The 23,039-nt window shown below is 41.8% G+C and overlaps 1 protein-coding gene across 1 annotated transcript in view; it reads left to right on the top strand.

The window, feature by feature from the left end:
- The window catches only part of LGR4 (leucine rich repeat containing G protein-coupled receptor 4), a 285,300-nt gene that overhangs the window by 126,747 nt on the left and 135,514 nt on the right, over positions 1-23,039 (top strand). The window lies entirely within an intron of this gene.

Here is a 23,039-nt window from a genome sequence, read left to right as displayed (position 1 = left end):
TTGGTAATCATTAAAATATTGAATTACTCATGTCATGTAGTTAAGTATCATACATATAAAAATCAGGGAGAGCTTCCATTGTGGCAGTTGGGGGTTGTGCTCTTTGAGAAGAGTTCACCAACCCCACAGCACATTGTTTTTTTTTTTTTTTTTTTTTTTTTTAAGTATGGAGAGCAATTTGAGGAACCACCACTAGGCTGGGATGGCAGGACTGGCCAGGTCATGCAAACCTTGCCTCCCTTATGTATCTGTTGTGTAAAAAAAAAAAAAAAAAAATGAAAAAGACTCAAGAAGCATGTGTGCGTCCTGTATTGGTAACTGCAAGATAATTTTTTTTCTTTTGCCAGCCAATCCTAACCTTCAGGTTCCTAATTGCTTTTTGGATTTTGCAGACCCAAATGGAGTTGGGAGTTTAGCTGTCTTTTAGTTTATTCATTGAAATTAGCCTGCAGACAGTCCTTGACTCCCAGATGTTCCATGAACCCAGGTTCTAGCGGTCCAGATATCTGTAACATTTTAACCCTTTCTAAACCACTCTAAAATATTTTTAAACAATTTCTCAAACTACTGAACTGATTTACATCTAACGAAGCAAAGACATTTTCTTGAGTAAAGTTCTGTTTTCTTGCCAAGTTTGGTTTCATTTTGGTCAGTGTTTTTTTTTTTTTTTTGTAACCGAGAGAAACTATACTTGTGGGAGTTAAAATGGGAAATTGTTGGAAAGTTCCATCTTTCTTGGCATGTTACCCCCATTTTTGCCTGTCTCACTGGGATCCTGCTGGTCAGGACCACAGTGCTCATAGTTTATGGCCTAATTTGTGTGTGTATAGTGATTAACTGTGTCACTGAGGCCCTGCTAATCAGAACCTCAGTGCTTATGCTCTCTCTGCTTTTACATTTGTCTCTATAGGCTAGTGACTTCATTTAGCAATTTTAATTGGCACACTGGACCCCCCCCCCCCCCCTTATAAGTCCCTAGTATATGGTGCCTGGGTACCCAGGGCATTGGGGGTCCCAGGAGATCCTTATGGGCTGCAGCATTTCTTTTGCCACCCATAAGGAGCTCAGACAACCCCTTTCAAGGTAGCCAATCCCCCTCTCAGGGCTATTTAGGGTCTCTCCTGTGGGTTCTCTTCAGATTCTACTTGCAAGTTGCAAGCAGGAATCCTCTGCAACTACTACTTCATCCTCTGCAACTACTACTTCATTCTCTGACCTCAGATCAACCGCAGACTGCTCCAGGAACAGCTGTAACAGCAACAAAGTATCCAGAAGGGCTACTTTTCCTCTGCAACAGTTTCCACGGTGTGCATGCTCTGAGGACTCCCTGTCTTTGCCCTGCACCAGAAGGACCGGAGAAATCTCCCATGAAGTTAGTCACTCCCCTGCTCATGCAGGCACCTTCTAAGTCGACGACCGGTTCTCTTGGACTCCTCTCCTGGCGATGAGCGTGCTCCTTGGTACACAGAGGGTGGACCCCATTGACACAGACTGTCCTGAGGTCTTGCTGTCCCAATTTGGAGGAGATAAGACCTTGCCTTCCCCGAGAACGACCGTATTCGTGTGCACTGTGTCTTCTTCACCTCCTGAGGCCTCTGTGAACTATTTGCAAAATTCCTTCGTGCACAGCCTGGACCAGGTCCCCAGCACTCTATCCGGAGACGCTCAACTCTCTGAGTTGTTCTCTGGTGGCCTGGGACCTTTCTTTGTAGTGCTGCACCAACCGCATTTTGCACCTCCTTTGTCCCCATGTCCTGGGACTCCCGTGGGTGCTGTCTGATCTTCTGAGGGCTCTCTGAAGTGCTGAGAGCCCCCTCTTCCTCCTCACAGAGTTGTGTCCCCCAGGTCCCTCCTGGGTCCAGACAGCGGCACTTTGACGCAAAACGCGACTTTGACGGAACCAAGGCTTGTTGGACGAATCCAGCGCCAAAACTCGCCTGCATCCAACTTCTCTTCGTGGTACATCCAGTGTATCACGCAGGAACCCGCTGACATCTTCCTTGGGTGCATTTCTGCAGTCTTTGTCCAACCGGGGACTCTTCTTTTGTACCCTTTTCTGGGTTGGCAGGGCCCCTGTCCTTCCTGGAACTTCTTTCGACTTCTGGACTTGGTCTCCATCCTTTGCAGGTCTTCAGGTCCAAGAATCCACCATTTGTTGTTTGCAGTCTTGCTTGGTTCTTGCAATAACTCTAATCACGACTTGTAGTGTGTCGTAAGGAAACTTGCAGTACTTTAGTCCTGCTTTTCTGGGCTCTGGGGTGGGGTAATTTACTTACCTTTACTGTATTCTTACTCTCCCAGCGATTCTCTACACACTACACTTGTCCATGGGGTAATTCGTGATTCGCATTCCACTTTCTTAGTATATGGTTTGTGTTGCCCCCTAGACCTATTTTCTCCCATTGCATTCTATAGCATTTTCTATTGTTTGCACTATCCAATGTCAAATTACTTACCTTATTTTGGTGTCTAGTGTATATATTGTGTATAATACTTACCCCCAGAAGGAGTATTGCCTTTAAGATATTTTTGGCCTTGTGTCACCCAAATAAACTACCTTTTATTTTTGGTAACTCTGAGTATTTTCTTTACTTGTGTATAAGTACTGTGTAACTATAAGTGGTATTACATGAGCTTTGCATGTTTCCTAGTTCAACCTAAGCTGCTCTGCTATAGCTACCTCTATCAGCCTAAGCTGCTAGAACACTACTACATTTCACTAATAAGGGATAACTGGACCTGGTGTAAGTACCCACTACAAGCCAGGCCAGCCTCCTACAGAAATACACCCTGCCTCCCCCTCCCCCTTCCCTTTCCTTGACTGATGTGCATGAAACTTACTATGCAAACACAAATCGGATTAACTTTATTTTGGCAAGTTTTGTGCCAATTTGTGTAACTGCATCAATCTTTTATGAAAAAAAATTATTTTCAGTGCAAATAGTAACCTAACCATAACTACATAGCCGCTATCACAGACACCCATTAAACAAAATATGAAATATCTTTATTGCTCGATTAATAAAAACCATTGCAATATAAAACTTAATAAAACATGATAAAATTACCAATTGCTAGAGCCGCAAGTTAAGTTCTTAGAAATGCCTGAAGCAGTAGGAACTAGAGTTTTTAACAGAGGCTGTATAAACTGTTGAGAGTCCTGCCTGCTCGTTAGACAGTGATGGAGCAGAGCAGAAACATTTGTACAATCATAAATCAAGAGTGGGGATTAAAACTAAGTTCTTAAGTTGGAGAGACTTGCAATGTGTTATTCGCAACACTGTATGCATCAACAGTTATACATTAAACAAAATAGTTTTTTAACATCCTGTACAGCCCAGTTATATCACTTGCCTTCCAGCAGCATATTCTCTAATATTTGCCACACAAAAAGTGCAATAGAACAGAAACAGAAAACCTCTCCTACAACTAAGGCACAATAATTTGACAACAAAGTTGGTTATCACAGGACTCGCAACAACACTTGGCACTGTGGCAAACCGGTGGCAGATAACCAGCAGACAGAAGCCCTCACGTACATGTACCATCGCTGTTTCGACAGCTGGCACGGCACTTGGCACCAACAAATGCCATATTTGCATCTTTCTCTGCGAGGCTATTGTGTTTCTCGCTACCTCCGAGATGTACACGCCATTAGCAATGCCCCCTGTCCTCAGTCGTCCTACTCCAAAATATTGCTCAAAAAACTCAATTAGACCCACTCAAATAATCTAGAAACAGTCCAGAGCACAGTGTCAGTGAAGCATCATCATAAGCTATCCCTGGTTCTAGATTGTGATGCAAACCTCTGGACTTTTTTGGAAATTCATGCAGATTGTAAAAAGCGCTATGAGGCCATGCACTGTACAAATTACACTGATTCACTATAGGAAGGTACTATCATTATGCAGTTTTAGTATGCTCAATTGTAGTATACTTATCAATTCTCATGTTACATCACTGGCTAAGTATTATTGTAGTCATTACTTTAAAGAAAGAGCTAAGCTTTATAAAAAGTAATGTTTGTAAATTCATATGAGTATGGAAGTACCATTGCTGCCTGTCTTAGGTAAGCGTATTCCAAAACCTGTATATATAAGAGCTGGATGCATTTCTGAAGGGGTACCTCTGCGGCAGAGATGAGTGGGTAACCTGCAGTCACAGATAGGAACGACTGATTTCTTTCAGTGGTAATTGAAATGAGTACTATTGAGTGTTGTAATTGTACCCCTGTCATTTGTGTCACTAGAAAAGTGCGCCTCTATATTGGCAAGCTTTAGCTCTTACATTACTTGCTACTCATGCCTTTTTTGCTGCCTACCTCTGTTTCACTTTTAGTACGTATATAGTTGGAGTTCTTTGTTGCGGAGAATGGAAGCTGCACAATTGCACTAGATCAGTAGGGTTCTTCCAGCTTACAGTCCAACCTGGATAGACAGCAAGGAAATGATTGCCAGAAATTCTTGAATTTATCTAAAACACTGGTATGGACACATTACGTACCACCTTTTTGAGCTCGTTTGTGTCATTACGGATTGGCACAAACCAAAACAGACTTGGTCCTACTCCAACACAAATATTTCAGTCCTATTTGCCATTCCATCCTCCCCGCTTTATGGCGCTACCCGCTACCCCAGACAGACTTTGGCTTTGTTGAGCTTCAACCGTGAGATGCAGCTCCGTCCCTATGCACAACAAGCAAGGGACCCGCATGTGGACATCACTGCACCACAGGTATTTGCCATTTTAAACCAAGATTGAGCAGATAGCTTGACCGCTAGAAGAAAGAAGTATTTACATTGTACAGTCTGTCAGTTCAAATAAAACCAGCTATCCTCACCACTGTATGTTAGCCCTACAGGATCTTCAGCCAACATCTAGTCACATTCTTTTCAGGGTGTTCTAAAGATTTCAAGTTTTAAAGAACCAAAATGCTAAAAAACTGTGATCCTAATTTTTTATTAAAAAAAAAAAAGAAAAACTTGCTTCAAGTCTGTGATGTGTGTGCTGCACTTCTTGATAAGCTTCTGAACTATCCGTTCCCCTTTTCTAAACCCGATAACGTGAAGAAGGTTGCAATGTAGCTGTGTTCTTAAATTACACGCGTGTACTTTAATTTGACACTCCACTGCCTATAAGATCACATATGACTTCTTTTTGCCTTGCATCTGTCCTGCACGTGAACATTGTGGACATAGGGAGAGGCATGCAGTCTGTGTGTGCATCTGTATTTGCATCACTTGTTAAAGAGGGTCATGTATTAAATAAAAATCATAAATTAATAATGCATATATATGTAGAAATAAAGCGCTTTCTTCATTCATTGATCTGTTCAGCTGTCATTCATATTTTTCTTCCACCCCCCACAGCATACAGTATGCGTCCGAGGATTAACGCGCTTAAGCCACTGGCCTTTTTTTTCTGATCACATGCTTGCATCTGTCGAAAATGTCCATTTCAGTGCCAGGGCTGGTGAGCTAAAGCATTATTTTCCATTTATTTATTTTCTTTATATGCTTTATCCTGGTTTTCATGTTTGTAGGTTTACAATATGTGTTATGGTTACAGTAGTTAAAGGAAACATCACAAAATAAAATGATGGACGGAGTGTGAATCTTTTCAAGCACTCACCCCTACAGAACTGGGTTTAATCCATTGTTATTTTGCTCACCACGTCACCCCAGTTTGGACCCAGCCATACGCAAATCAGTTTTGTCCTTGATCTCCATGAGAACAGTCCAGCCCCTACTGCTTGAAGTTTGGGCTGGACTGTTCCCAGGGGGCAGGGTCAAGACTGATTTGCATATAGCTGGTTACAAACTGGTTGACATGGCAAGCAAAATAACGATGGATTAAACCCAGATTTGTGACTGGTGGTGAGTATTTGAAAAGTTTCAACATTCGTCCATTATTTTATCTTTGTTTTGCTATGTGCACCCTAAGTGGCAAGGGTATGCCCAGACGTGGGTCCCTTGCTCGCTGTGCCACTGGATTCAAGCTAACCTGGCTGATGAGTGGTGATACCCTGAACTCGGTCCCAGGATGTTTGTTTCCTTATCAGGGAGGACCTGGCCTGGCAGTTCGGGCTGGACTGCTCCCATGGGGAACATGGTCTAGACTAATTTGCATATGGCTGGCTCCAAACTGGTTTCGCATGTTGGGCAAAAAAAAGATGGATTAAACCCAGATCTTTGTGACTGGGGTGAATGTGTTTGCTTCATAAAGCATTCCGTCTATCATCCGTTCTGTTTGCATTTGTTTCCCTAAATGGGAAAGGTATGCCCAGATGTGGGTCCCGTGCTCACTGCACCCCTGGATTCAAGCTAGCCTGGCTGATCAGGGTTGATGCCCCGAAACCGGTCCCAGGATGCTTGTTTCCAGTCCAGGGGGAACCTGGCTTGCCAGTTCGGGCTGGACTGTTCTCATGGGGAGCAGGGTCAAGAGTGATGGCAGGGTCCAAACGGGGGTGATGTTTCAAGCAAAATAACAATGGATTGAACCCAGATCTGTGACTGGTGGTGAGTGTTTGAAAAGTTTCGACACTCCGTCCATCATTTTGTTTTGGTTTTACAGTAGCTCGTAGCCAATGAGGACTTCAAGTGGTGTAGCCCTGTACACTTCTAGTGATATTTGATTATGCCTGCTTTCTGTATTTCGAAAGAGATGACGTAAAAGTCTTACAATTGCAAGGGATATGCATATTTCTTGCTATATGGACACTAGATCCACTCCGAGCGTGTAAGCTTTGTTATCTAGATGTAGTTGAAATCATTTTGTAACCAGGCCAAACCGAATTCTGAAGCAGATTTCTGTTTGTTATATTGATTCTCAGACTCTTTCAAGGTTCCATCATTGGCATGTACAGGCTCCATTATGGCAGAAAGTTTTCTTTAACATGGCAGTGTTTCTGATGTCACTGTGCCTCACGCAGCAATGCTGTTATGGCTGGAGCTCAGAGTTTTTGTTTTGTATTTTTTTTTTTGGGGGGACTGAAATCTGTGCAGGGGGTGGGGTTGCAGGTAGGAGGGAGTAGCAGTTAACCAAGTTTCACAAATGACCTGCACTGATCACCTGTCATCACACTCTGTTCCACGCGTCACTTTGTAAATGCGAGCAATGGCAGGTGGAACTGGCTTTACTGTTCTAGGGGCCGGATCTCAGACTGTGGAAAATGCTTCCAGAAGAAGCTGCACACCCCTGTCCGTGGCAGTGAAAGATGGATTCAGCTCTCTACCATTACAGGGATAAATGTTACCTATCTTCCTTACCTTACTTGGAAAATCCCATTCTAAGGTGGTTTGTATTTATTTATATAGCTGTATAAGGCCCAGATTGCAGAATTCACGGAAACAGTCTCATTGGAAGCACACTGCAGTGTGCACCGCGGATTGTGTGGTACTTTTTGGCCATTGCTTAACTCGGCATCCTGTTAAGATGCTATGACGGTGCCCAGCTGCAAGACCAGAGGTATTTTGCCTATCACCTCAGCAGAATGTATGATGATGTAAATATTCCTTTAGGCTGACTCAGAATGTGAAGGACAACAAGCAAAGGCTGAGAGGGAGCTGATTCCAAATCCACTCCTTGTGTATTCACACAAACGTTCTGAACAGGCATTGGCAATAGGTCTGGGGTAGGCTGTTTTGTCTTGCGAGGGGTTTTGTTACACTTTATTTTGTTACACTTCATGCCCAGAGCTACCAGGAACTCTCCAAAATATATGTAGGCACTGGAGGGTGCTACTTTGTGTGTAGAAGTGCTCCTTGTGAAAGAGCAGAGCAGTCACTCACAATTAAGTTAGCCATTGGTGGAAGAGGGATGGCCTATCGTTGCCCCATGCTCCATAACGTTTATGGAAAAAATGTGTGCATGGCACAACAGACCAAAGGATGAAAAAGTTGCCTAGAATCTCCTATAAATAAAATAAAATACATGTATTAAAATCAACCACCCCACAGAATAACCACTGCAGGCAGTAGAGGAGGAAAATCCGAAAAATCATGCGTCAGTTTAAACGAGAATACTTATGTTGGCTATTGGAATTCTACAAAATGTGAAATAAGCTATTTATTTTGCGTTTAACTGATGCTCCGTATAACTAATACTTGAATGTCTGCCAAAAACAAGTTCTCTGGGAAAAAAAAAACGTATCCCCTCTCCCTCAGGAGCGTTAATATTGCAGCCTCTGAACATGCCTAGGTGTGCCTAATTGCACAACACAAGTCGAGGAGTGTTCTCTGGTGATGATAGAAGACGTGTCTGCTGCCAAGCTATTATTTTGTAACTGCTAAACCACAGTGCGGAGTCCTCCAGTTAAAGTGAGGACAGCGTCTTTGTGTTGTCAAGTGCCACTCATGCTGCTGTTTTGTTGGCCCCTGCTCAAAACAAGCAATAAGAGTTTGCAACAGCATATTGTATCGTCCTCGCACGCACACGGCGCATGCAATTCTGAATTTCCATTGTTTTGATTTTCACTCTCTTTCTAATTAGGCAATTAAAGTGGTTGAGTTGTGTTTTTGTTTAATGCTCGTTTCTTTAAAGAACACTGTTTAATATATTTTTCTGGGGGAAATACCAAGGCTCTTGATAGTTCCGAAGCACAACAACAGTCGGCAGACACTTTAGGTGACACCAGCCGGAAATGTATAGTTTGCCCCTAAAAGTATTAAAAAAAAATTACCTCATTGTCATGGACGAGGGCGCAAATTATTACTTTACTTGTGGTGAAATAATTGCTTGTAGTGTCGCTGACCCTTAGAGTCTTACGTGTATTTGCACACCACTGCTCGATCGGGTGAGAAGGTGCAAGATCAGTTGTGCGCAGTGGACTTATTAAGTATCAGCAAAGCCAAATGTTAGTCTATGGCTCAGTGCTATTGGCTTTACCAATGCTTGCTTCCTTTGGTTTTGTACATACTTTATTCTTTAATTACCGTTCAAAAATGGCCATCGGCAACCTTAGAACTTTAAAGTAATCATAAAATACAACAACAAAAAATACCTGCAACAATACTTTTCAGTGCATTAACGTGCATGTGCACACACCGGCAGCCATCTTGGAGTGCTTATAGTTGTACTGTGTGAGAAAAACATTCCACTGTGTCCATCGGTGCTTGCAAGCAGAGGCCATCATTAATTTATTTTTCTCATAAATTAAAACAAAAAGCATTTTACAATGGCCCCTGCATGTGCATGCGTGCATGTATACTGATGCACCAGCAGACAACTTGACATTTTTTGTTATACTTTGATTAATTTAACACGCCATGATTGCCGATTACCATTTTGCCTTGTAAATTAAAGGAGTGTGTAGGATGCTTCACAATTGTAAAGAACAGAACAGCCTGGTAAAACTGTACAACAGCCAGGCCATTCCAAAAAACATATTTATTTTATTTTTGTTTGGAAAAAACGAGGCAAGGAGACGCAGTTAGTGGTGGGGCAGTAACTAAGTGAACGCATAAAAAACGTGCAGATGGAGAGGAAAGGCAAAAATAGTGAAAGAGAAATCGATACACCATAAGAGTGAGTGTTCAATAAAAGGCATTCGGTGCATTCAGACTAAAATAAAAAGTGCTCTTGAAGGCAGACCTCCGGTTTTATAATCTGTGTCATCAGGCAAAATATGAAAAAAAACAGAATACTTGCGTGTCCATAAAAAGTGATGCTAAGGCAGAACTGTGCTCTCGAAGAAACGGTGCATGCGCCCATGCTGTGCTATTACTTAAAACAAAAAAAGGTCTGCAGTGGAAGTGTACAACTTATTGACTCGGAACGATGTAAGGCAGCAATGCAACAGGGGTAGGCAAAAACAGGAATACGGATGAAAACCTTTGAATAAGGAGCAGTGGTTTGAGATAAACAAAGTCATCCAGTCATGAGCTAGGGCCTGACCTAAAGCCCACACTATGTCTATGGTGTGTTGTGCTGAACAACAGATCTTCTGTAGGTGAGACCTAACAAAAGAGAAAAGGGGAATGAGTAGTGCCTTTTTTGTGTTGAACAGTGCATAGGATTTAATATGGTAGGGTATGTTAAATTTAACTAAATGATTGCATAATTGTAAAGGCAGTCTGCTATTCTTTGGCTTAATTCTGTGGTTTTGAGAATACCTTCATGGGGACTGTCTACCTAGATCTGTTCATCCCCAGCACGACATGTTTCTAAATGGCAATTAGAAAATAATATATATATATATATATATATATATTATCCATGTGATAAAGCATACGCAAATATCCATTGTATGTGTCTGCTTTCCGGAGCTCATCATCGTGCGACCTGATTCACAAAAATGTTTGGACCTACTCTGAAAATTCTCATGAGTTCCAGGAGTAAGCCAAGGTAACATGCTTACTTGTGAAATTCGTACGTGAACCATAAGTATAACAGTAGGTCGCTTTTACGCATACTACAATCTTTATGACCTGGATCCATTGTTACGGTGCAGACCTAAAACATATGAGGCTTCCCTGCTGAGCATTTAAGTAACATTATCATGTACTGTTGCTGAGCTGCTATTGAATCTATAGGGCGCACCGGTCATCCTCTGCTATTGTTTACTTATACATTTTATGCTTTTGGGATTTTCATGGTAATATGTATTCGCTTTGTGTTCTGTGAATACCTGTGCGTGCTCACTCACGAGAAATTAACGTTTTTCAGTATCACATACTGGTACTGGTTTAAAAATGGTTATAATTTTATCTGAATGAAATGTAACTTATTGTAGGCTAGGACTTTTACTGCTACTCTAAAGCTTTAACAATGTGTTGTAACGTGGTTTTTGAGACGAGACAATTCAGTTGGCTGGCACAAAATGGTTAACTGCCTCCTAATGTAGACTCGATATCTACACATTCTTCCACAGTAACATTCACACAGCTCTTATTATCCTTAAGGAAAATGCATGTGAGGTCCTTCCCCCACTTATTTGCGCACAGTTTGTGAACATTTGAAACATGTGAGTGAAATGCAAAATTCTTTATTTATGGAGGCTATAAATGAATGCATCTCCTAAGAGTAAATATGTTCCTCTTTGACAGTGATGTGATTCTCCCCAGTCTGTCCTGGTGATGGCTTGTTCGTCATTACCCAAATTAGTTGTAGACATAAAATGTTCATGTTCTGACCAGATAGAGCTAAATTAAAAAACCTCTCATTTATTAATAACACAGAGTTATGGAAATTGAAATGTAACCTTGTGCTGGCCACCCATACAGAAAGAAAGTTAGGGCGTGATAGTGGTCCAGCATATCCAAAAATAAACATGGGGAATTCTAAATTCCTTACCTCTGGGTCAGTGGAAGTAAATTTATGAGGAATGAAGTGTGCTTGTGTGTTGAAACAGATTTGTCAAGAGCATTTCTGGCCTCTGTGACTGGAATGCCCTGGCAATATCTCCAGGTCAGATTTTGTGCCTGATTACGACCTCGGTGGATTGGATACTCCCTCACAAATGTAAGGATGTCGCATCTGCTGTATTACAAGTTTCATTATATCCTATAGAATTTGTAAAATGGCAGGCGGGGTATCTATAAATCTTTGTGACTGAGTATCCCATCCGCCAAGGATTGAAATCAGGCCCCAAGTCAACTAATCAAATCAACTGAGTTCTCCCTAATACACCTGTTTAGAATGAGATGTTTTGACTGCAGTTTCAGTTGCTCTGATCTGTGTCGCCATTTCTTGCTCAGTCCGTTATGGGATATGCAATTCCATTTGTTGGGCTCCTTGTTTATCCGTGTCTACATACACAGTTGAATAGCGTATAATACAAGGTCGAGAAACTTTGGGGCCTACTTCACCTTTTGAATTTGATGGTAGCTTGTCAGGAAATATGGCTATAATGACTCCAGCAGCCTCCTAACAATTGTAATACAGTAATACCAAGAGCAAAGACCCAGGTTGCTATAGCTAGTGCGTTTATAGAGTACTAAAGTATTTACAGATATCACCGCATCACGTTAGTGGCTAACAATTCTGTAGTGATCATGGAGAATAGACCAAGGTGTGGTGGGGACCACTCTAAAGTTTAGCTGCAGTGCTAAGAGTCAAGTTTAGCGTGATGCTTTTTGTCACAGGAAGCTGCACAGGCAAATGATCCCCTGACTTAACCTTGCTCTATGGAACATGGCAAATGAGACTGTACGTTGTGATCTGCAGTATGTGCTGCACCACTCTCTGTGCTACTGCAGAACCTGCAAATCAGCTCTTTTATGTGAGTTGATAGGAGACTGGAGATGTGCCAGGCGCCAGTGAGCCTCCATCCCCAAAGGCACTAGAAAATAATTAGGAATAACACATTACATTTCCAGAACTTTTAGCCCCTGGAGTTCTTGCAAAAGAATGAATACGCTGCAACGCGCTCTCTCCTCCTTTGCTTTAGTAAGGGACAGTATAATTTTTTCAAAGCAGTTGATGGTCACAGTGTCTACCAAATCAGCGGCAGGGAGTGTCTCTTCTTGAGCCAGGTGTTGCTCATCACCAGTTCTACCTGATGTAAGGCTGCACCTCTCCTTCATATGTAATTGTTAGGTATTTTCCATTGGATCTAAATTAAAGCATGGACTTACACAAAAGAGGGAAATCTCTGCTATATTGAACCAACTCACGGATCAAGGATATTGCCTATGGGTGCCCTGGTGAGGTTTCTCTTCAGTGCCAGTGAACTCCCACGGTCAGAACATCAAGAGTAACCAGATTGAGACAGAACAGTTGCTCTATTGGAAAGCTGTAAAACATGCTCACGTCAGCCATCGAAATTACTATATGAAGTGCCTTTCAAGGTCACTATAAATTAAAATGAGATGAAAGGGTTATTTGTAGCGAGACCTGTCTCCTGTAAGGAGTGTCCTGGTTTGGCAAAACACATATATTGTAACGCATTGCTGCTTAAATAATCAAGCACAAAAACTGGGAACAAGCCAAGTCATAAGGTGCTCTCTAAAAGTAACCTTGACAACTTGTTCAAGGAGACAGGAAGCTTATACCAAACTATTGCACCTAGAACCGGAAAAGATCTACACCCCTGCCTCATACCCCCCAGTCTTCAAACTGAAGTATGGAATTCATAAGAATTAGCATTGATAGATCTTAGAATTCTGCAACTATCATAATGTGTGAAACGGTCAAAGGGGAATTTCGGGCCTGTATGATGGAGAACACTGAAAAATATAGTAAGTAATTTGACCAGAATTCGTTATTCCACCAGAAGCTAGTGCAGCTCCCTCAACCTATTGGCTGTGGCGCTCCTGCGAGGAAGTTTAACCACCAGTCAAACAGTATTTTTCACGACCTGTAACTTCCTGATTAAGTATCTGAGGATGCCCAAATAGAGACTGTTGCAATAATCAATCCTGTAAGTGATCAAAGCATGCACTACCGTCTTTCGGGCAATAAAGCAAAAAAATTACATTCTTTTTTATAATGGACTTAATCCGTGAGGAGCAGTTTGCCAACACTGCAGGACCTTGATGGTGGAAGAATACATCATTATCCAATTTAACCCCTGAATTCAGTGCAACATCCATGATAGGGGTGGTCTTGCAAGTTCATACAGCCACCAGTCTAAAGCAAAGAACTGATTTATTTGTTACATAATGGGGAATTTCAGTTTTCTTTGCATTACACTTAAAATGGTTACAATTCATCCATCTGATGACTTGAGTAACACCGTTCTTGAAGTTTAGTTCGAATCCAGAAGAGTTCCTTTGTAAAGACATAATCATTTGAGTATCATTAGCATAAGAAATAGTAAAGATGCCAAATGAATTGATAGTAATGATTAACCGGAATATGTCAACATTAAACATGGTTGGGCTCAGTGAGGAGCCCTGGGGGTGAGGGGCTGAGGGAGGCATTCTTCAGTGCCTTTCCCCTTGACATAAAATGGTCCATCATGACTTCCTGTCTTTTGAGAAAGATTGAAATCACAACAAAGCACAGCCATAGATTCCGATGTCAGCAAGACTGTAGTAGAATATCATGTGACCCTGTATCAAATGCTGCAGAGAGATCTAGGAGAATTCGGATTACATTGCTGCCATTATCAAGTATAATCTGTATAGACTCAGACTTCAAGGAGAGCAGATTCAGTGGAGTGTGGGGATATAAGAACAGATTGGAAAGGATGTAGAAGCTTAAAGGTCTCCAAGTTATCCACAAGTTGTAAATTAGATACTGCATAATAATTACACCAAACTTGATCTTTGATAGGATCGTGTCGCACAGAGAACAAATATGTATGGGCATCATAACAGTGCTATTTACAGGGTATTAGCAGTTCCGAAGCTACAGCAGATCAAAAAGAAATGTGTTACAGGGCAAACTTAGTCACTCAACTTCTAGTTTGTCCCATTGTTCATTGATGTCTTATAATGAATTTCATTAAAAATATGCAAAACTTAATGAAGTGCATAACTAAGATTTTAATATAAATTTCCTGCTAAATGTTGTACCAAATGATGTGGAAAAACTTTAGTTCCATTTCAGCAATACATTGAGTTTTGCATTTATGGTTCATTGAAGTTTAATTGAAATTTTACAGTGATAAAGCCACAGAAATAAAATTATTAATAAGTTTTGCATTTAACATAAGAACGCACATACACAGTAGATTGATACATGGAGTGGTATGATTTCTTTAGGGGTAAATATTTGCTGCTTTATAATCTTGCAGTCTCTTGCAAGTCATAAGGCAATCAAACTGCAAAACGGATCCACGCTTTGTGATGAAATAACATCCTTGATGTCACTGTATCTCTGGAAAACAAACATGCGCTTAGCTGGTAGTTTGCATTGATGGGAATTACGACTTGAAGGGTAACCTCATGCCTTAAACTACTTGGGTTATTTCTCTTTGGAGCTAGACCATTACAGTAAACCTTCTTAAGACACCCACTTATTTGTACATCTGCAACATTGCCAACCTAACCTTCTCACACCATCTTGGAGAATTATTGAACAGATTCTAATTCCAGGCTGGTTATCCAAGTCTTCAACGTATATAGGCGACATTCTTATGCCAGGTAGTAGTGTGCTTTAAATCTACACTCTACCATGCAATTGCTTTCTTTTTCTTTTCCTGTGCATGGGTCCATGGCAATCATGCTATAAGAGCAACCAAGTTTACAAACCTAGCAAAATTAGCTTTCCAAATGAGCAGTGGTCTCCTGGGTGAACACAGTACACTGACAGCATATGGGCTCCTGGCTACATAGTTTCTTTGCATCTATGCAGAAATGCTTAAAACCTGTGTCTGTGATACCATACAAGATGTTATGGATCTCATTTTGTGATGGCCTTTCTTAAGCCACGGATTCCCATCATTTGCACGGGTGAGTCTTTGAGAGTTTGCTCTCTGTGCTTTCCCTACAAAGTCCAGTCATTGATCCTCCGGTATCTTTCAGTTCACACTTTAAACACCTATGTGTCTTACGGGGGCCTATCGAAGAGGTAGGCAGCTAACGGAATCTGTTCCATTGCTGTTCTTTGAATTTCCCTGATCACAAGATCATAATATTGCTGGATCCAAGGCCTGAGATTTAATTATCAGTTGACTTATTAGATGGAAGATGCCGAAAGATCCTCTTCTGTAAATAAAGTGAACTCAGAGTTTTAACCTTTTAGGTCAGCACAAATTTATCCCAGCCTTAGAGCTGGACAGTTCATGTTACTTTGATAATTGTGCTTTTTTTTTTTTTTTTTTAAGCTAAACGTGACACAGAAGCAATCTTTGTAAATATGATTTCACATTTGGTATGACTGGACAGTTATCTTGCCCCCAAACATTTACTCTGTTTCTACTGAATTATGGTACCTTATTCGTATTACTCCATGGGAATCCTCTTTTGCAATCCCCCACTGAAAACCTATTCTGTCTAGGGATGTTACTTGAGTGCTATATGTGTATTTGGGGAAACTGGTTAGCAGACACTTAGCATATATGTCTAGTTGTATTTTTTGTTTCCTGGAAGGATGCCAGGGTCCATTGAAACGGAAGTGTAGTAGAATGCAGTCTTTTGTTGATTTCAAAAGGTGAACAAACAGGAAACGCCTTAAGGTAACCTAATTATTCATGCAAGGTTCCCCTAACCTGGTTGGGTCTTGTGTGTGATGCACATTCAGGTGCATATTTAACTGACAGTCTGAGTTTTCAGTATTTCTGAAGTGGCTATAAGAACATTTAGTATCCATGGTTTCTTTTCCCTCTCGCACAGCTTCTGCAGTGATATATCTTCCAGCTATTTCTTTTAGTAGGCGTATTGAATTATTAAAGCACTTGTTCTCTTCTGTACCAAATGTAGAATTCCTGTTATTAGAATATAAAAAAGTGTCTCCAAAATAGTTGTCCTTTCATTGTTACTTGTAGGAAAAGGAGAATTATTTGAGTTTATTCACTAGAACCTTTGAAAGTCCTACTTGTCGTTGGTACCTTCATTGGCTCCCACTTCTTCCTGCAGTCCTCGCTCCAGTTCACCTTTTATCTTCTGCTATTGAGATGGGTGCTCAGTGCAGGCTGTAGAACATAATGGATGTGTACAGATTATCCACGGATAATAGGAAAGACAAGTAAAGATACTGTGGCTCCCTCTCCCATGGTGGAGTTGGCAGCATTTGTTGGTGGTGGTCACAATGTCATGAGTTTACTATGCAGATTAAGTATTTTGTTTGTCTGAAGGTTTAAAAGCCATGCATTGTATTGTTGGCTTGCAGGGTGCGACTCTAGACTTGCCGAGCATGGAGGAGCATTTTTGTGGGCGATATGTTTTGCTATCTTCGATTAATATTCTTTAAAATATATCAGTGTAAAATAGAAATGGGAGTTTGTCTTGCCTGGCTTTCATTTCAGGGGACAGAAACCAATGTGTGTTTTTTTGGCAGGCTGTTTTTAATAGTTGGGACTGCTTATCAGAGCTTTGAAGATTTGTTAAAGCAGCACTAATCTTTAGAGTCCTAGGAGTACCGGTGTTATGAAAAATGAACCACACTTACTTTGTTTACCAGGAGGTAGACAAAACAAATAGCAGTGTTAGTCAGTCTTAGGCTTCGCCCCACCTGCTAACGCCACCCTGCCTTAAAGTGTTGTCTACGACAGAACATCCTGTCCCGGACCATGTCATAGTTTTAAGATTGTTTTTTTTGTTCATACTTACCCATTTTCTATGAATAGCGGCTGTTCCTATTGAATTTAATAATGCACTGTTGTACTGAGACTCTGAATTCCATTCAGCAGGGCTTTGGGGTTAAGGGTTAACCCTTTAAATGCGACGCCCACACTACCTCCCTGGTGCAGGTCCCGACCAGTGGCCGACACCAGCGAGGGGGTTAATAAATCCTTGGGTGCATCGCACCCGAGGATTTCTTTTTTTTGTTTTTTAATCCCCGGGAGACACGGAAGCTTTTCTCCCGGTGCTTTTCCGTGTCTCCCCCCACCCACCCCTTTGTGACGTCAGCGCGATTACGTCACCTTGTTGATTTCCCCATTGGAGCAGGAAGTGGCCGTAAGGCTGCTTCCTGCTCCGATGGGGAAAACGGCCCAAACGGTCTTCCCTACGTTTGGGAAGGCCTCATAAGAAAGGGGAGAGGCCTTCCTGAAAGTTTTTCCTGTCGGGGGGCCCCCCCTCCCGTAGGTAGGTGTCCCCTGCATTTCAACTGTAGCTTTTAGGCAGCAATAAAAAAGTCAAGTAAGTATTGATTATGTTTCTGCTACAAAAGGATCAGACTTTTGTCTAGTGGCAGTTTTAGTGCCATAAAGAAGCGCAGAAGGTTTATATGCCTGCTGCAAAGAGCAAATCTGTATTTTATGTAAATAGCTGAGTACATTAGTAAAGTCAGCCATTACCTGCGCTATAATACAAATGAAATGTGTGTGCGGGGCGACTATGGAGAGATGAAGGGCACTTTTACTGGGTGGTAATGAGGGAATCCGAGGAGGAGGGAGTGGGAGTACCAATAATGATTGTTGGACTGGGTGCAGGAGGTGCTAAAGACTGTGACGAATGGTATGTGACAAGGTGTTTTTTGAGTATCTTGAAAGAACGTGCTGATTGAGGGAAGAAGCGCAGGTAAGGTGGCCTCTACTGTTGCACGTATCTCACACACACCATCGATTTTGTGACTGTCTAGGTAGGCTAGTGTTTTAGAGCAACAGTTTAGTCAATAGCAGAGATGTCATCTTGATGGATGACTGCTGCCGTCACTCGGGTTATAGAGGACAGCTCTGACATAGGATCAGAGACTGAGACATCAGATACTGAGACAGCATCTGAGGGATAGGACAATGGCGCAGACTTTGGGAGTGATTTTTCAGTCGGAGGAGTCCCATTCGATAACTCCTCTTCCAGTAAATTATGAGGGAGGTGATGAGAACAGACCTGCTGTCCCTTCGCAAGCTGTTTGTGCAACTGGGTAATAGTGGGTTAGCCCAACCCAGAGAGCAGGTGAATGCGGCGGCAAGCAGAGAGAGAGAGAGTGCTTTCTTGGGAGCTCCCCAATTTAGTTCAGCCCCAAATTCCACCGCCCAATCATATTGTGGAGACATCAAAATTATCTATCACAAAACAAACTGGTTTTGTAAGGCAGGCACCTATGTTTTTGGTCCTGGGTTCGGCAGCCATATAGAGAAACATACCAAATCCAAACATTTCTGGAAACTAGACATCCGGGGGACTTCACAGAGGTGTGACTTGTGTGGATTCCCCAAAGTTTTCTTACCCAGAATACCCTGCAAAGCTGAAATGTTGAATAAAAACTCTATTTTTCTCGCGTTTCTGTCACACAAACTACTGGAATATGCTGGGATCCACAAAATTCCTACCACCCAGTGATTCCTCACCTGTCCTGATTAAAACACTACCCCATTTGAGTGCCTATACCTAGTGCCTGCGTCAGGAATGGATCACCCCAGGGTCAACAGCTGCCTCATGTAAGGACCAACATTGACCATTGTGTGATCTATTCCTGTCGCGGGCACCAGGCCTACCCGCACAAGTGAGGTACCATTTTTATCGGGAGACTTGGGGGAACGCTGGGTGGAAGGAAATTTGTGGCTCCTCTCAGATTCCAGAACTTTCTGTCACCGAAATGTGAGGAAAAAGTTTTTTTTTTTTTTTTTTTAGCCACATTTTGAGGTTTGCAAAGGATTCTGGGTAACAGAACCTGGTCAGAGTCCCACAAGTCACCCCATCTTGGGTTCCCCTAGGTGTCTAGTTTTCAAAAATGCCAAGGTTTGCTAGGTTTCCCTAGGTGCCGGCTGAGCTAGAGCCCAAAATCCACAGCTTGGCACTTTGCAAAAAACAGGAATGTTTTCTTTGGGAAAATGTGATGTGTCCACGTTGTGTTTTGGGGCATAACCTGTTGCGGGCGCTAGGCCTACCAGCACAAGTGAGGTACCATTTTTATCGGGAGACTTGGGGAAACACAGAATAGCAAAACATGTGTTATTGCCCTTTGTCTTTCTCTACATTTTGTCCTTCCAAATGTAAGACAGTGTGTAAAAAAGACGTCTATTTGAGAAATGGCCTGTAATTCACATGTTAGTATGGGCACCCTGGAATTCAGAGATGTGCAAATAACCACTGCTTCTCGACAACTTATCTTATGCCCATTTTGGAAATACAAAGGTTTTCTTGATACCTATTTTTCACTCTTTATATTTCAGCAAATGAATTGCTGTATACCCGGTATAGAATGAAAACCCATTGCAAGGTGCACCTCATTTACTGGCTCTGGGTACCAAGGGATCTTGATGAACCTACAAGCCCTATATATCCTTGCAACCAGAAGAGTCAAGCACACATAACGGTATATTGCTTTAAAAAATCTGACATTGCAGGAAAAAGTTAGAGTAAAACGTGGAGAAAAATGGCTGTTTTTTTCTACTCACTTTCAATATTTTTTTATTTCAGCTGTTATTTTCTGTAGGAAAACCTTGTAGGATCTACACAAATGACCCCTTGCTGAATTCAGAGTTTTGTCTACTTTTCAGAAATGTTTAGCTTTTCCGGGATCCAGCATTGGTTTCACACCCATTCCTGTCACTAACTGGAAGGAGGCTGAAAGCACCAAAAATAGTAAAAATGGGGTACGTCCCAGTAAAATGCCAAAATTGTGTTGAAAAATGTGGTTTTCTGATTCAAGTCTGCCCGTTCCTGAAAGGTGGGAAGATGGTGATTTTAGCACTAGAAACCCTTTGTTGATGCCATTTTCAGAGAAAAAACCACAAGCCTTCTTCGGCAGCCCTTTTTTCCTATTTAAAAAAAAAAAAAAAAACTAACTTTTCACTGTAGTTTGGCAAATTTCTTGGTCTCCTCCAGGGGAAATCACAAACTCTGGGTACCATTAGAATCCATAGGATGTTGGAAAAAAAGGACGCAAATTTGGCATGGATAGCTTATGTGGACAAAACGTTATGAAGGCCTAAGCACGAACTACCCCAAATAGCCAAAAAAAGGCTCAGCACTGGGGGTGGGGGGGGGGGGGTGGGGGGGGGGGGGGGACGGGCAGCAGCTAAGAGGTTAATGATGTACAGCGCTCTGTCACTAACGCACACAACATTTAACAAATAGCTAGAGAGTCACCGCTTTATACTCTATAAAATTGAACAAAGGCATGGAATAGATGACTGTGCTGTCCTCTCCTCAAGTCATGCCCTGCACAATACAGAGTCATATGCTGCACGTAGAAAGGTATTGCTCCAGCAATTGCCATTCCAGGCCATTAAAGAGATATTGAAATGTCTAATTCTTATTTGGGTTGGAAGTCAGCTTTCATTTAACAGTAGTGTATGTGTCTTTACTGTCTGGAACGGGAGTGTCCCTTAAAACTGAGGTTTTTGAAATATTACTCAGAAATTTAGAAACAACGCAATTTGCTGCAATGTGTCCCCATTGAAGCTCAAAAGTCAGTTACAACAATAATCCATCATGGACTCCCTCCTTCACATTCAAGGGTGAATTTCTCTCAATCGCCTGTGCATAAATACTTCCAAGAACAAGCATGGAGGGTAGGGAAAAGGGTGGACAAGATTAGCACTCTAAAGGAAGGATGCTTGGGGGTTATCTTATCTGTCTCCAACACACTAGTGGCTCTGCCAATGGACAGGCAGTAGGATTTCTGAAGTTCACCTTAGACACCTGGTCATTAGATTCCATAGGAAGGCATTAGAAAAGTGCCTGGAGTTTGGGCCTTAAATAATCTGTAAGTGAGGCAAAGTGTCATGAACTCTACATTTTTGATTGGGACCCGGTTCATGACACTAGTGTGCAGTTATAGGACAGTTTGATGCTTAAGCAGTTGAAGTTTATTTATTGTTTGAGCAGCAGATCTATGGAAAGACTGTTTCTGTAGTTTAGTATGAGAAAGGCCAATCCGAGTATAAGCGAGTTTTAACACTAAAAGTGGTAAGACCCATGAAAAGACTATGCTTTTTTGTAAAATATTTGTGGAGGCCAAAGGTCCAGAGGGCATGGCTGAGCTAAAGCTAATGCCTCAGTCTAGTTCACCTGATTCTTGGGAGTGGAGGGGGGCCGAGTAAGCAAGGCCATGGTACTTGGAGTGTGGATGGTGCTATGTAGGCTATTAGGAGGTGCTTGTTCGTGAAAGTATTTATGCTTCGGCAATTGACGGTATTTTGTCTTGTAATAGGAAGGCGGGAGTCCATGAGTGATAGATGTCTAGTGTTGTAACTCTGAATTTTGTATTTCAGTGGGGACAGTGTAGCAGATTACATTGTTTCTACATTTCTGAGCACTGTATATAGTGAATGATTCAATTATGTTGCACTCATTCACCCGGTGTCCACAAAGACATTACATTGCAGTCAGCCGTGCCACAACAGAGTTTTCTAATCAGTGGTCAGTGCAGAAACGTTTTAGGGTCGTACACGCAAAGCGCTCTGTCCCTGGTGTAATCCCTCTGTGGGCTTTTCACCACACCCATGTCACGCCTATCAGTTTGGTTGGTTCGTGGGCTTGCCTTTTAAAAGACGCTTGATTTAATTAGTGAAAGGCATGCCCACGTCAAGCCTTTTCCGGTGTTTAGCCTGCCTCGAGTGCATTGGCCAACTACTGAAAACATATGAGGCTCCATGTTTTCCGTATGGTTTCTGGACTACTTTTTCTCTTTATTTCGTAGGCAGCGCGATCTCGCTGGACAGCAGTCGAGCGCTTTGCATGACATCGACCCTGTTACACGCATAATTGCACTTTCGCTGGTTACATGGATAATTTCACTTTTGCCGGTTACAAGGATAATTGCACTTTTGCCAATATGTTTCACTGCGAGCAAACTTCTGTTTCCTTTTGTGTGTCTGCTTTGCTCTCATGGCGGCTATTGGCTTGCTTATGTGAAACTGTTTACTTTCATTTTCAGTTTATGTGGGAAGAAAAGTCTGGTTAGGAGTTTGCAGCGCTAATAGCTTTAACTCGAACAAACGTGAGACCCATTGCCTTGCAAATGCTTGTTGTTTGTTTTTGTTTTTTGGGGGGGTTTTCAGAGACGTCAGCGTTTGCTTCTGCCAGTCTACAGTACTTTTGTGTGCAATCAATTTTGGGTGCAAAAATGCAGTTTGTCTAAATGCTGTTTTTTTCCAGTGACAACATTGTTAAGCCTTTAATGTAGACCAGGGTTCTTTTGTTTTGCATGCTGCGGCTGCGCATGAAGTATTATAGTGTCCTTGGCCTGGTCTGAAAGGGAACAGGGCAAGGAGCACGGCTAAAATGCCTTAATCAAAAGCTATTTTGAAACTTAGCCTTCAGGCTTGTTAAATTGGTGCTGTCTTTTTAGTATTCTTGTTTGAGCTTTGTCCTTTAACCCTGCATTTCTGACTGGTGAAACAAAGTAACACAGTTTTTATCTTTTTGCACTTAAAGATTCATAAAGTGGACATTTTTCCCCATTGACAGATTTAAGAATCTGTGAATCTACAGAGTAACAATGTTCTAATCTTGGAGCCAAACAGTAAAACACGTCAGGCATTTAAACCCCCGAAATGTAAAATTGTCTTTTATTGCATTTACTTGCTGTGTCGTGAGAAG

The sequence above is a fragment of the Pleurodeles waltl genome, chromosome 3_1, assembly GCF_031143425.1.
Source record: "Pleurodeles waltl isolate 20211129_DDA chromosome 3_1, aPleWal1.hap1.20221129, whole genome shotgun sequence".
Classification (NCBI taxonomy): Eukaryota; Metazoa; Chordata; class Amphibia; order Caudata; family Salamandridae; genus Pleurodeles; species Pleurodeles waltl.
The sequence above is the reverse complement of the archived record's forward strand: the minus strand, read 5'-3'. Positions and strand labels throughout refer to the sequence as shown.